The 11,601-nt window shown below is 39.0% G+C and overlaps 1 long non-coding RNA gene across 1 annotated transcript; it reads right to left on the reverse strand.

Moving 5' to 3' along the window:
• Window positions 1–417: 417 nt before the first annotated feature.
• On the reverse strand, window positions 418–3,827 carry LOC113591834 (uncharacterized). The gene is made up of 3 exons (XR_003412244.3): window positions 3,723–3,827; window positions 3,346–3,402; window positions 418–765 (listed from the first exon to the last, which is right to left on the reverse strand). It is a non-coding gene; the product is annotated as an uncharacterized LOC113591834 (long non-coding RNA).
• Between the last annotated feature and the right edge of the window lie 7,774 nt (window positions 3,828–11,601).

Consider the following 11,601-nt stretch of genomic DNA (forward strand, 5'->3'; position numbering starts at 1 on the left):
CATTAGTAGTAAAGAGACAGCAGTGAGTGGCTGTGTAGTCAAGGTTATTTTTTCCCTTCGTTTTCGACATTTACTTTCCTCCTACATTTATCAAATGGAACAGCCACTGAAAAGTCCTCACAGCAAACAGCAAAGCAATTCACTGACATCAAGAATCACTTAAAGGTAAGCATCCCTGGGAAAAGTTTGGCTAAAAAAATTACACAGGCTATACAAAGTAATCAACGAAAGGGGCAATGGAGTGAAAACCCCCTCATCACACAGCCACGCTGCCCAGTGGAGAGTGAGGCAAGTTTCCATATGGAATACTTAGTAAATACAGAAATGCAATACAAATATTTCAAAAACACCGATATTTTATTAATTCATTATATAATCCAGATACTATTCATGTGCTACATACAGTGCGATGTAGCATTATTCCACAGAGCAGAAAAGTTATGCATATTAATGTAAAATAACCACTCTTCCTCAGAGGAAAGGCCTTATTTTTTCACAGATTACCTAATCAAAAAACCTCAAGTTGAGTTATTGTGGACATCCAACAGATGGTTTCTTTCATCATCAATAAAATGTGTCTCTGGGTTTGATTTCTTCTTTATGTTGTAAAGATAAACATTAATAAACATGTGCCCTTGACCATCACTGACATAATCCCCAATGGCACATGGGCTCCAGTTTATGACCTGTATTAAAATGTCTCCATCCAGCTGTATCTCCATCCTCTTGCTAACTTGCAGGGTTATACCATGTCCCGGGGTGACACTGCAGAGGGTGAGAGAGAAAGGAGAGATAGAGATGTAGAGAGAGTGGGAGAGAGATTGAGAAAGTAAGAGAAAGACATGGAGAGGGAAGGAGAGAAGTTTCATCCAGATGTTATTTCTATGGCCTGTAAAAAGGAATAGCCTTTAAGTGCCCAACAAGGCCACAATGCAGAGAGATGGAGATTGTTCAGATAATCATGGTGGACAGCCCACCGATGTGGACACACACTCATGTCCAGCATAGCCGGGAGGACATTTTGCAGGCCAACTCAACCCAAATTTCATCATCCCAGAACAGAACTGGAGAGCTCCCACGTAGTCTCACTAAAATGGATCATTACTCACAGCTGTTTTTTTTCAGTTTATTCTTTGACATTTCTGGTGCAGCTAAATGTAATGTAAATGGGTCAATTATTTATTCATGTGGAGAAAATAGCAATACCCTCACCCTTGACCCTCTGGGTCTGGGGAACATGGGGATATGTTTTGGGCTCACGAGAGAGGTTCTTAGAAACACTGACTAAACATGATTGTGGGAAAAATATTTTCTAATGAATAACTCCAAAAAGGTGATGCTCACAATAATACCAGACTATCACTATTTAATCAACAATGTACACAATATGTGTGATACATTTCTTTTGGGAATGCCCCATGATGTTTGTTTCTGGGACCATGTACATTTTCTGATCAAAATGAATTATATTTCTGATCCTTGTCTTTTAAATGACTCAACTTTAAACCTAAAGTTAATACAAAGTAAGCATTACTTTTTGGCTTTACTTCTGCTAAGAAAACAATTTTACAGAACTGGATAATACCTGGTATCTATATGCAGTCTTATATATATATATATATATATATATATATATATATATATATATATATATATATATATATATATATATAAGACTGCATATAGATATATATATATATAAAAAATATATATATAAAAGACTGCATATATATATATATATATAAAATCTCAAAATAGTAAATCCTGAATGTACAGCTGCATGACTCAGCGTTACTGTCAAAACATGGGAAAACCTTTTTATTGGTCATCCTAGACTTATGCAGCGCATGAACTGACATAAAAAAAAGAATGTTCTTGTTGGAGGAGACAAATGTGTTTGTAACCTGTCCTAGCATTTGTGATTTTTCTTTGTTTGCCCATAAAGACTGTTGGCCATTTCTTTCTCTGATGTAATGCTAATCACACAAAAATGCATGCAAGCCATATATTTATATTTTAAATCACTAGCGCAAAATTCCACAAAATCATACTTTTGTTCTTTGAGCTGTTTGAAATGTAAAGTCTTCATTGTTCTTAACCATAGTTCATGGTAAAAATAGCACAGTAAGTCTCTTTGGAAATCTAATGGTGAACAGGCCCCTGGAGTGAGTGGCTTAGGACTGCAGGAGTATTTCTTTATAACCACTGCAGCACTAACAGAGGCAAGACAAGTGCTTATGAGAGGACCGCAAGGTCATAGATGAAATATGACTAATATAATTAATATGTATAAAAACAAACCATCAGTAAATAAAAGAAGCAAATAATAAATAAACAATATTTTAACTTAATTTTTAGAATTGAGTTAAACCAGTTTAATTTTTAAACCATTAATTTTTTGAGTTGAGGCTGTATATATATATATATGTATATACATATATATATATATATATGAGCCTGTCTCACAGACAGTGTGAGTTTTATGCTCATTGTTCGATTTGATCTGAATCAAATCTGTAACTTCATTTTATAAATGTAAATGCAAATCCCTACAAAACATTGTGCTGCAAGCATTTATTTTGCAAATGTTTAACCAAAGATTTATTTAGCACAACAAGACTGAATGTAACTAAGATTATCATTGTGCTAATCTGTAGTAGCATATTACCTTTTCAACTATATTCTGAATTGTAAACATGGGTAAAGCTAGGAATGTCTTTCTAGTGAGCTTTCTTAGTCAAACACAAATAATTTATGTAGACAATTTGAAGAAGTGAATCAGTAAAAACAGATAAGAAGGTCTATTACTACTGTACAATGACAATTTGCTGTGTCCTAACTAATACTAAACTAACTAACCAGCTCAAACGATTTTGTTTTTAGAGTGAACTGAAAATGCCTGAGTATAATATAATTATAAATGTATACATACACTTATACAGAAAGTATAAGTATTAAGTATTGTCAACATACTTACCAGCTGGGATTATATGTGAGTATGCCTATCCTTCCAGCCATCCATCCTTGTGTGTGTGTGTGTGTGTGTGTGTGTGTGTGTGTGTGTGTGTGTATTTTATACAATTAAAAATACTATACCATCATGAGCTCTGACAATAATTGTTGTATATTTTCTGAAGACAATTCACAGAGAGAAAAAATGAAGAATATCACTTTTCCTTTAAGAAAAAAAGAACTTTACTAACACTCTATATACCATTTAAACATGTCATGCAGTTGTTTTTATGGTAATTGAATTTTCTATGAAAAAATCTGAAGTTATCTTATACCGGAAGAATGTTTTAAAAGGCCATTTAAAAGGACAGGGACGTGGTTGTGGAAATTTACCCAAAAAACACTGTGTCTTCAGCGTGGGATTTCTGTCGAGTGGATGCATGTGGATGGCTGAAAATCAGTAAGCAGGTACTTGTATTAGTCCTAAGAAATATTATATTGATAAATGTACTTTAAGAATATTCGATGTTATCAATAATTTATTTGAGTATGCTAGTTTGGGCCCGCCTGCGGGCCCGTTAAGGGGCGTTGGCACATAAGGGGGTTAAACTTTATATATTACATTACATAATTTCATGTTGATGTTTAAGCCTCTGATGTCACATTAAATCTAATTTACTTCTTTCATAAATTAGCTTTGCTCTCAGTAGCATGTCTGTAATGCCCAGTGCCTCTTATTTGATTTCAGCTGTTTCCAGGGGGGAGCTCACCATCTCTTCTCTGCTGTACTGCAGCTTGCTTGCCTGTCTTTGTGTAAGCCACAGCTATGGCCTTTACCAGACCAGAAGACTTGTCAATCACCCTGAGGCCCAAAGGACAGAAATGATCAATATTGATCTCTGTCGAGGGATCAAAAGTGAAGGAAGGAATTAAACACTTTAATATCAGGCGTGAGGACTCATCTGGCGTTCTTGTCTCAGCCTTTTCCAGCTTCCCTTTACTTCTATTCTTTTCACTTTTTCCTCTGATAAGATATTAATCTGTCCACTGATTCTATCATCTGGAGCAGAATCAACTCATTTCATAAGAGCCTGATCCTCCCTAAACCCTATAAGAGCCCCACTGAGTCGGAGAGTCTCAAAGCCCATTAGATTATAGCAAAGCTGAAGGCTGCATTTATGGGATACATCAAATATACTTTATCTATTTCTAGAAGCAAGATCAATACAATACAATAATGCGCACCTCTTCCTAGCCCCTTCTGCAAAGATCAAAGATGGTAAGGAAATCTCACAATTAATATCGCGATATGTCATCAGCTTGGCAAATGTCACATCCGGGTCGCCCCAACACCATCTCAGCCTGCAGATGGCGTGAGTTTACACGACGGATTCTTTTATTCTCTTCAACGACAAAACTCAGGTCTGTACACCAAAAATGTGGCTGATAAAAATGCACGTAAATTAAATTTAGAGTCAATAAAATGCATATGAATTGACGCTTTGACTGATGAGTAGTTTTATTTGACTCAAGTTTAATCAAATTATCTTTCAACTTTATCCATTTTTATTACTTGCCTTATTTATCGTTTATTTGAAGTTTGCGGGCGCAACGTTCTGATTGACATTTTGCCTCGAGAGGCGGAAGTAACGAAAATTGCTTGGGTTAAACCATTGATTAATTAATGAATAATATTCGATAAACAAGGCAACTAAAACAGTTACTAATGTTAAGTGATAAAAGAGTCCGGTAACAAAAACGGCTTGAGTTAAACGTTAAACGACGTGACACAAAGTTACTCAAATTATTTAATTATATACCAATGTAGTTTTTAGTTCACATGCATTTGTTGTTTACACCCTCATAGAAACTCCCTTGGTCATGAATGATAAAACTTGATATTTGATTTTTAAAAATGTATCAAATCAAGACTGTTTTAATCCTTTCTGTTCCAGATAACTATCACTTACATTTTCAATTCACAAGCATTTTTTCATGACCGGTTTAAATTTTCATGGATTTTGATAAGCTTCGATTTCATCATTTAGAATTTGCTAGTTCCTCCACTCATGTGCCTGAAATGTTACTAAACCGTGTTGTAAATTAGTAGATTCATTCCTGTTTGAGGAATTCTGGCTTGTGTTTATTGTCTGTGGGCAGAAAGGCTTTCCTAGATGCCAACTGGCAAAATGTTCCAAGATTTCGAAGAAATTATTGAACTTCCCTAAAAAACAAACAAACAAATAAGTAAGCTGAGAGAACTAAAACGAAAGCTATAAATACAACTGGACAGTTTTCATCAGCAGGCGAATTTGTACGGTTACTGAGCTGATAGCTAGCTTGTTAGCTAGCTACTGACTTTGCACTGTTAACCGTGCAGCCGGTAACTAGCGGTATCTAGTGGTTTAAATGCTTGGTGGACATTTGATTTGTACGGTTTACTGAGCTGATAGCTAGCTGGCTACGGTTACTGAGCTGATAGCTAGCTAGCTAGCTACTTTACTGGGTATGATTCTGTGACCTCCTGGGCTTGGAGGTCTGTTTGTAGTTTTGGTTAAAGGGTCAAACTGCATGGTCTGCCCAGGCCCATAGCGACCTCTTGGGCTTGGAAGTCTGGTTGTAGTATTATTTAAAGGGTCAAACTGCGTGAAGTGTACCAAGGCCCAGAGTTACTTTGCTGGGCATGACTGTGTGACCTCTTGGGCCAGGAAGTCTGGTTGTAGTGTGATTTAAAGGGTTAAATGGTCTCAATTGTGTGTCCAGGTTTAAGGCTACTTTGCTGGGCATGTGATTTAGAGAGCATTGGATGTCTGGATCCTGTATTATTTAAAGGCTCAAATCACAAGAAAGTGTGCCCAGGGACGGAGCTAGGTCGCCGGTCATCAGCACATGTGCCCCAGGGGCCGCAGGGCCTTCGCGCTACCAACTGGGCACGAGAGCTGGACCCATCGGGTACGGAAGCCTTTCCGTCACGTGCTCGTTTTCCACGCCTTCAGTGCAGGTAGCCTGCGACTTTAAAACCGACGTGCATTTTATTCTTTTCCCCTTTTATCCTTTCATATCTCTCCACTACTTTGGAGAAGGGAGACGCGGGCTCGTTGGAAAGCTCTGGATCTCAGCTTTTAGCAGGTGCTAGTGCCATCCCAATCGGACCCACCGTTCTCACACTACGATGTTTTAAACATGGCGGCGGCGGAGAAAAGTCGCGTGCCAGACGTCTTTGCGGCTTAATATCTCTGGGCTCCTTGGGAGTAGAAAGTCTGTTCAGGGCTCTTTGGAAAGGGCTGCATCTCCCCTGTAATCGACTTCGAGCGGCACACAGATCGGACCCACCCTTTTCACGCTACGACTTTCTAAAGCCACTGGGGACGGGAAGAACGCGTGGCAGGTGGCGTTCGTTAGGGACAGTCACTATTGGCTGAAAGACTCAGGGCTCCAGATATCCACCTTACGTATATTTCCTTCTGTACGGATAAGTGATTAATGACGTTTGCTGTGAATTTTCGTTCTCTAGATAGCAACTTTAAAATTATGATTTACCTTGAATGTGCATTGATGGGCAGCACAACATATGTCTTTGGCAATCGATAGAGCAGTTATGTGTTGGTCATAGATTCAAAAATTTGTAAAGTAAGTTAAAAGAAATGCACATTATTAATGGATGGTATGCACAATTTCACTGAAAATCCCACATAACCTAATGTGAATACTGAGTACAGTTTCTTTGTGGTAAAACTTTAATAACTACAACAGGTGATTGATATAGTCACATAAGTACAGTAGAACCTACATTTTAATTAAGAATGCAACATATATAGTTGATTGTTTTTAGGAGGTGAAAACATTTTGCTCTCATTGGCTAATGAGATACTCTCAATCTAACAGGATAAAGATTTTAAATGTAGTAGATGGTTAGTCACACAATGAGAAAAACAAGACAAAGGAAGGCTATAATAAAAAAAATAATTAGGTTAATTTACTGCACAGAAGTGGCATATTTAGCATGCCATAAATAGCAAGCATGATAAGCTAATACTTCACCATCATACAAATATACAAAAAGAAGACTGCAGAAAATGATGAAAAATGACTCCAAGTGTGAAGAACGCTGTGGCATTTTAGTGAAGCTCAACACCTCAGCAGATTAATTCATTTCCCCCTACTGATTAAGTTTTATATCTTTATTTATTTTAACTTTTCTGGCCACTGTAGCTTGTGTGGCAGTTTCTGATGCATTTGCACAGCAATTAAGAAAATACTGCCTTTGAAAGAATCTATCAGTGTGTGTGTCTCTGTGTGCTCTAATTAAAACTTCCTTTATTTATTATCCTGATTTAGATCAGATCACGTTTTAGGAGCCATTCATGTTCTTGCAACTCTAAGCAATTACAGGGACATAAACTCTGCAGTGACTTTGCCCAAGGACTCTGTCCGCTCAAGGTGTCCTGTCTGATGCACTGTGATGATCAGTCCCTGCAGGACCACTGTGACATCGCCAAACCAGCAGCCCACCACACCATCGCATTACATCATGCGCCAGCTTCCCATTACAGCTACCCTGCTGGACATCATCTTCTCAGTTCCCATCCCACCTTCCAACCCCATGACACGCACATAGAAGCTAGAAAAAATAATTTTCCCATAAAAGTCATTGAATCATTGAAGCTGACAATAGAGAAGGGTGCTTTTCTCATCCATTGTCTGAATAACGGAAGTCCATCCATTAGACGACTCGTGTGGAGACCCTGCGTTGTGTTCAGAGAGCTTGTGACTGTTCTTTCCCCTTTCCTCTTCTATTGATCGCTCTCCATACTGCTCCCCCAGGCCACGCGCAGCCTTTCAGATGCAGGGTGCTCCTTTCAGGGCTCCACTGCACACCTTGCTAGGTGAAGTTTCAGTATACAGTACTGGTCTCCTGGAAATCACACCTAGCTGAAAGCTGCGGCAGGGAAAGCTAATATAACTCACCTGAACTCTCCTTCTCTCTTCCTATTTCATATCTTTCCCCCCCCCCCCATTCTCACTCCTCCACCTCTTTTCTCTGCAAAAAAAAAATAATCTGGGAACACTGAGAGACTGTGAGAATTCTAATGATTTTCTTAATTCAACAGCCCTGACATCTGAACCTGTTATTCGAATTATATATCTTCCAAGCAAAATGGAACACACTCTCACAATTAGAGAAAATACGCTGCTGAGAGTCGGCATGTGTCCTTAATGTCTTCTCAATCTTTTCAATCACGTCTAGTGTTTGCTTCTTTCTTCTGTCTCCCTTTAGTTTACAAGGACAGTAATTAGTCAAAATAATGAGAATGGGCTAGATGTCACAAGCATGTAAATGATGCATTTTCCAGTTTAACGGGACTGGTACCATGAGTTTTAGTATTCAGGCACAGAGGAATCAACAAGCAAAAAGGTCATGGTAAATAATGAATAGTTTATGAGAGCAGCAGGTGGAACTGGTAAGCCAGACCTAAGCCATCTATTCTTGGTTTTGTGGGCTGCTTTCATGATGTTGGGCCGGGGTGTGTTAGTGGGTGAATAAGTGTCACGCTGCGATCACTGAACGTTCACTGTGATCTGCCAAAAGATGGTATTTTCATACTAGAACCATGAAAACCATGCAGACTGACAGCTTCTGACCGTTCAGAACACATTTAAGCAAACCATGGTAACAGGAGCTCCTAATCATCTGGATCGTTCTCCTTTACCCAGTAACAGGCATAGATGAGCACTCAATGATACTTTATTTTATTACATGTTGTAAATATTTGATTTTCTCATTTTGCCTGTAATGCTATACCAAAGGAAAATGTATTTGATATCCACTTTTAAGCTTAAATAAGCTACAAGTTAAGGGTCTGAGCTTCAGAGTTTCTCTTTGGTTTCAGGCTTCATCCAGTAAGATGTTTCAGTGAATTTCTCCCTGAACTCCCTATGTTGGGATTATAGAGACGCTGGGCTCCCCCTTCCTCATTCTCTTTGCCGTTTCTTCTCCCTTATTTGCCCTTGTTCCCTTCATCTCCTCTCTCCTTGCTGCATGATCATTGATATTTTGAAAAAAAAAAAGGCCCCCTGAGAGAGGTATAAAATGTATTTTCTGTAATGCAATCTGGAATTATGGGGATACCATTTTCAATCTTATTTGTGCACAAACTAATAACATAGGCTTTAGCGGGAAACCAATCTCTTGCTTGCAAAGTGGAAAATACTGCCTTTGAAAGAATCTATCATTGCGTAAGTGTGTTTTTTATGCGTGTGTGTGCACACACGCGCATGGTAAATCTACCTTCTCTTTAGTTGGTGTTATAGACTGTGGAGTGAGGTGTTTTGCTGTCTTCTTAGCATGGGGCTTATGGTTTGTGTTGATGTGTGTGATGTTTGCAGATCTGTGCAGTGTTGTGAAACATCCAGTTGCCCATTGCAGGACTGCTTGCTATCTATGATATTGATTAAGGATGACTATCAGAGGTTTGAAAAAGTGATTACACACTAGTTGCAGCCCACTCTCTGGCCCATTGAAATTAAACTAAAACTTCAGCATGAAAGAGTGAAATAGAGAGAGAGAGAGAGAGAGTAAAAGAGAAAAGACAGTCATCTTAATTCATTGGCCTATCCAGCGAGTCATAGCTATATCATAATAATAACAAGCAATTATGTATTTGTGATCAGTCAACTTTATAGGTGGCTTTTATTTTGAAAATGTGTTGGGCTGAAGGCTTTGTAATATGGATGAGAAAGAGAAAGGCAAGATATTTGATTAAAGCAGCAAGTTGTTAATAAACTCATCAGCAGTGCGGCTTTTAGCACAGCAGCATGACTAATGAACATCTCCATCAGTCTCCTGCCCTCCCAGAAGCTCCTGTCAGCAGCAGTCTGGGCTTTAATGGGGTTTAATGGAGCTTTTCCATCCTGTGAGGCTGTGGTTATCCTTTAGCGACACAAAACAGTGGTCAATATGTCTGTAGTATCCGTCATGCTTTGGATTCATACGTAATCATCAGGAGAATAAGCCCTAAACTGATGCAAAAGTTTGTCTTTTCAAAAGTCCTCTATCAGTTTGTAATGTGTGGTACTGCCTTTCTTTGATGGAACCAAGCACGGTTATCTTGGGTGAACATAATGCACTTTAATATTGACTTAACACTACATGAAGTGCCTTATTGTTCAACCCAGAACAGTACAGCTTCAATCCCTTATTGCACTTAACGCCAGCGGCTTACACACTTGCTACTTACCCTCTGGCCATTACACATATAACCTGCTACACAGTTTATCAGAGAAAAAAAATAGGAACAAGGGTTAGTCCAAGCTTGCTCTGGTGGGGGATAGTTAGGCAGCTGCCACTCAGGGCTGGCCAGGCCCGAGGAAGGCTGGTCTCTGCTATGGCAGCCTGATGATGGGGTCTGTGGAGACTTGGCACTGAGAAGTGTTTGTGTATTACTGCTGACAAACCCCATTCTTATGCTAATGCACAGATCCATTTGGGCTCTTTGAAAACACTTTGCATTGCTCGCTGGATGAATACATCCTGTGAATGAGAAAAAAAAATAGCGAGAGTGGCACTTTTCCTATAGCTGTCATCTTGTCCAAATCCAGAAAATTAGCTGGGCTGGGTTTTTTCACTAGATTTTTTTTTTCTCTAAAAAGAACATTTATCCTGTGAAAGGTGTCACTGAGAAGTGGATCTATTGGGCTTTTTCTTGACATTGGGTTCGCCTGACAGCAGAAGATGGAGTGGATTGTTGTGCTGAGATTTTCTATGATTGTGTATTTGGAATGTTTTCCTAGGGTATACTTTTCCAAACTATGAAACAGACCAAGTCAGAAAAAATAGAGACAGAAAGATAGGGAGAAAGAGAAAGAGGAAAGAGAAGTATAAGATGGAGTATAAGTGAAAAAAATATGTGCGCATTTTTGAATATTAAATATAATATTTAGTTTTATCTCATTGTCCAACTGTGTCCAACTTGGAACCACCCTTTGTGTTTAATCAATGCTCATCCCAGTCTGTGGTCTTTATAGGGGAGTTGACAAACAGTGGAACTCTGGAACTCTGGAATGCTGAGAGATGCGCTGCTCTGTGCAGCCTTGTGATTGATAGCTGGGCTGAATACCTGCTGTCCATCAAACGGCCACCAGCGTGTTTGAGCTGGCGCACAAATAAGCCTCCAAACGGGGACACAGATTGTAACAGCAATACCGCTCCATCTGGAGGGATTGTTTTGGCCAGGTTGTTTTTGAAGCTGGAGTCATTAGCTGTCAGAGAAAGTGTACACTTGACTCACTCCAACACGCAGCAAGTGTCTCAGGAGAGCTTTGTCCAGGTGACTGTGGAAAGGGGTCACCTTCACAGAGCAGATATTGATCTATCTGTGTCCCTATTTGTGTTGTCAAGGTGAGCTGGGGGACAAGTGCACTCTGCAGTATAGATTTGCAGTAGTATACTGGGTATACTACTAAAGATGTACTTCCCCCAGAGATATGAATATTTATAATAATGAATGACAGGCTGAATGGTTATAGCCAGACAGAGCTAGTTGCAAATATGTAGACAAGTTGATGCAGGTCTTAGGTAGTTGTAGACAAAATGATGCAGGTCTTAAATAGTTGTAGATCAGTTGATGGAGGTCTTAAGTAGTTGTAGAC

This window comes from Electrophorus electricus, unplaced genomic scaffold (genome assembly GCF_041902795.1).
Source record: "Electrophorus electricus isolate QZ-2024a unplaced genomic scaffold, ASM4190279v1 Scaffold64, whole genome shotgun sequence".
Taxonomy (NCBI): Eukaryota; Metazoa; Chordata; class Actinopteri; order Gymnotiformes; family Gymnotidae; genus Electrophorus; species Electrophorus electricus.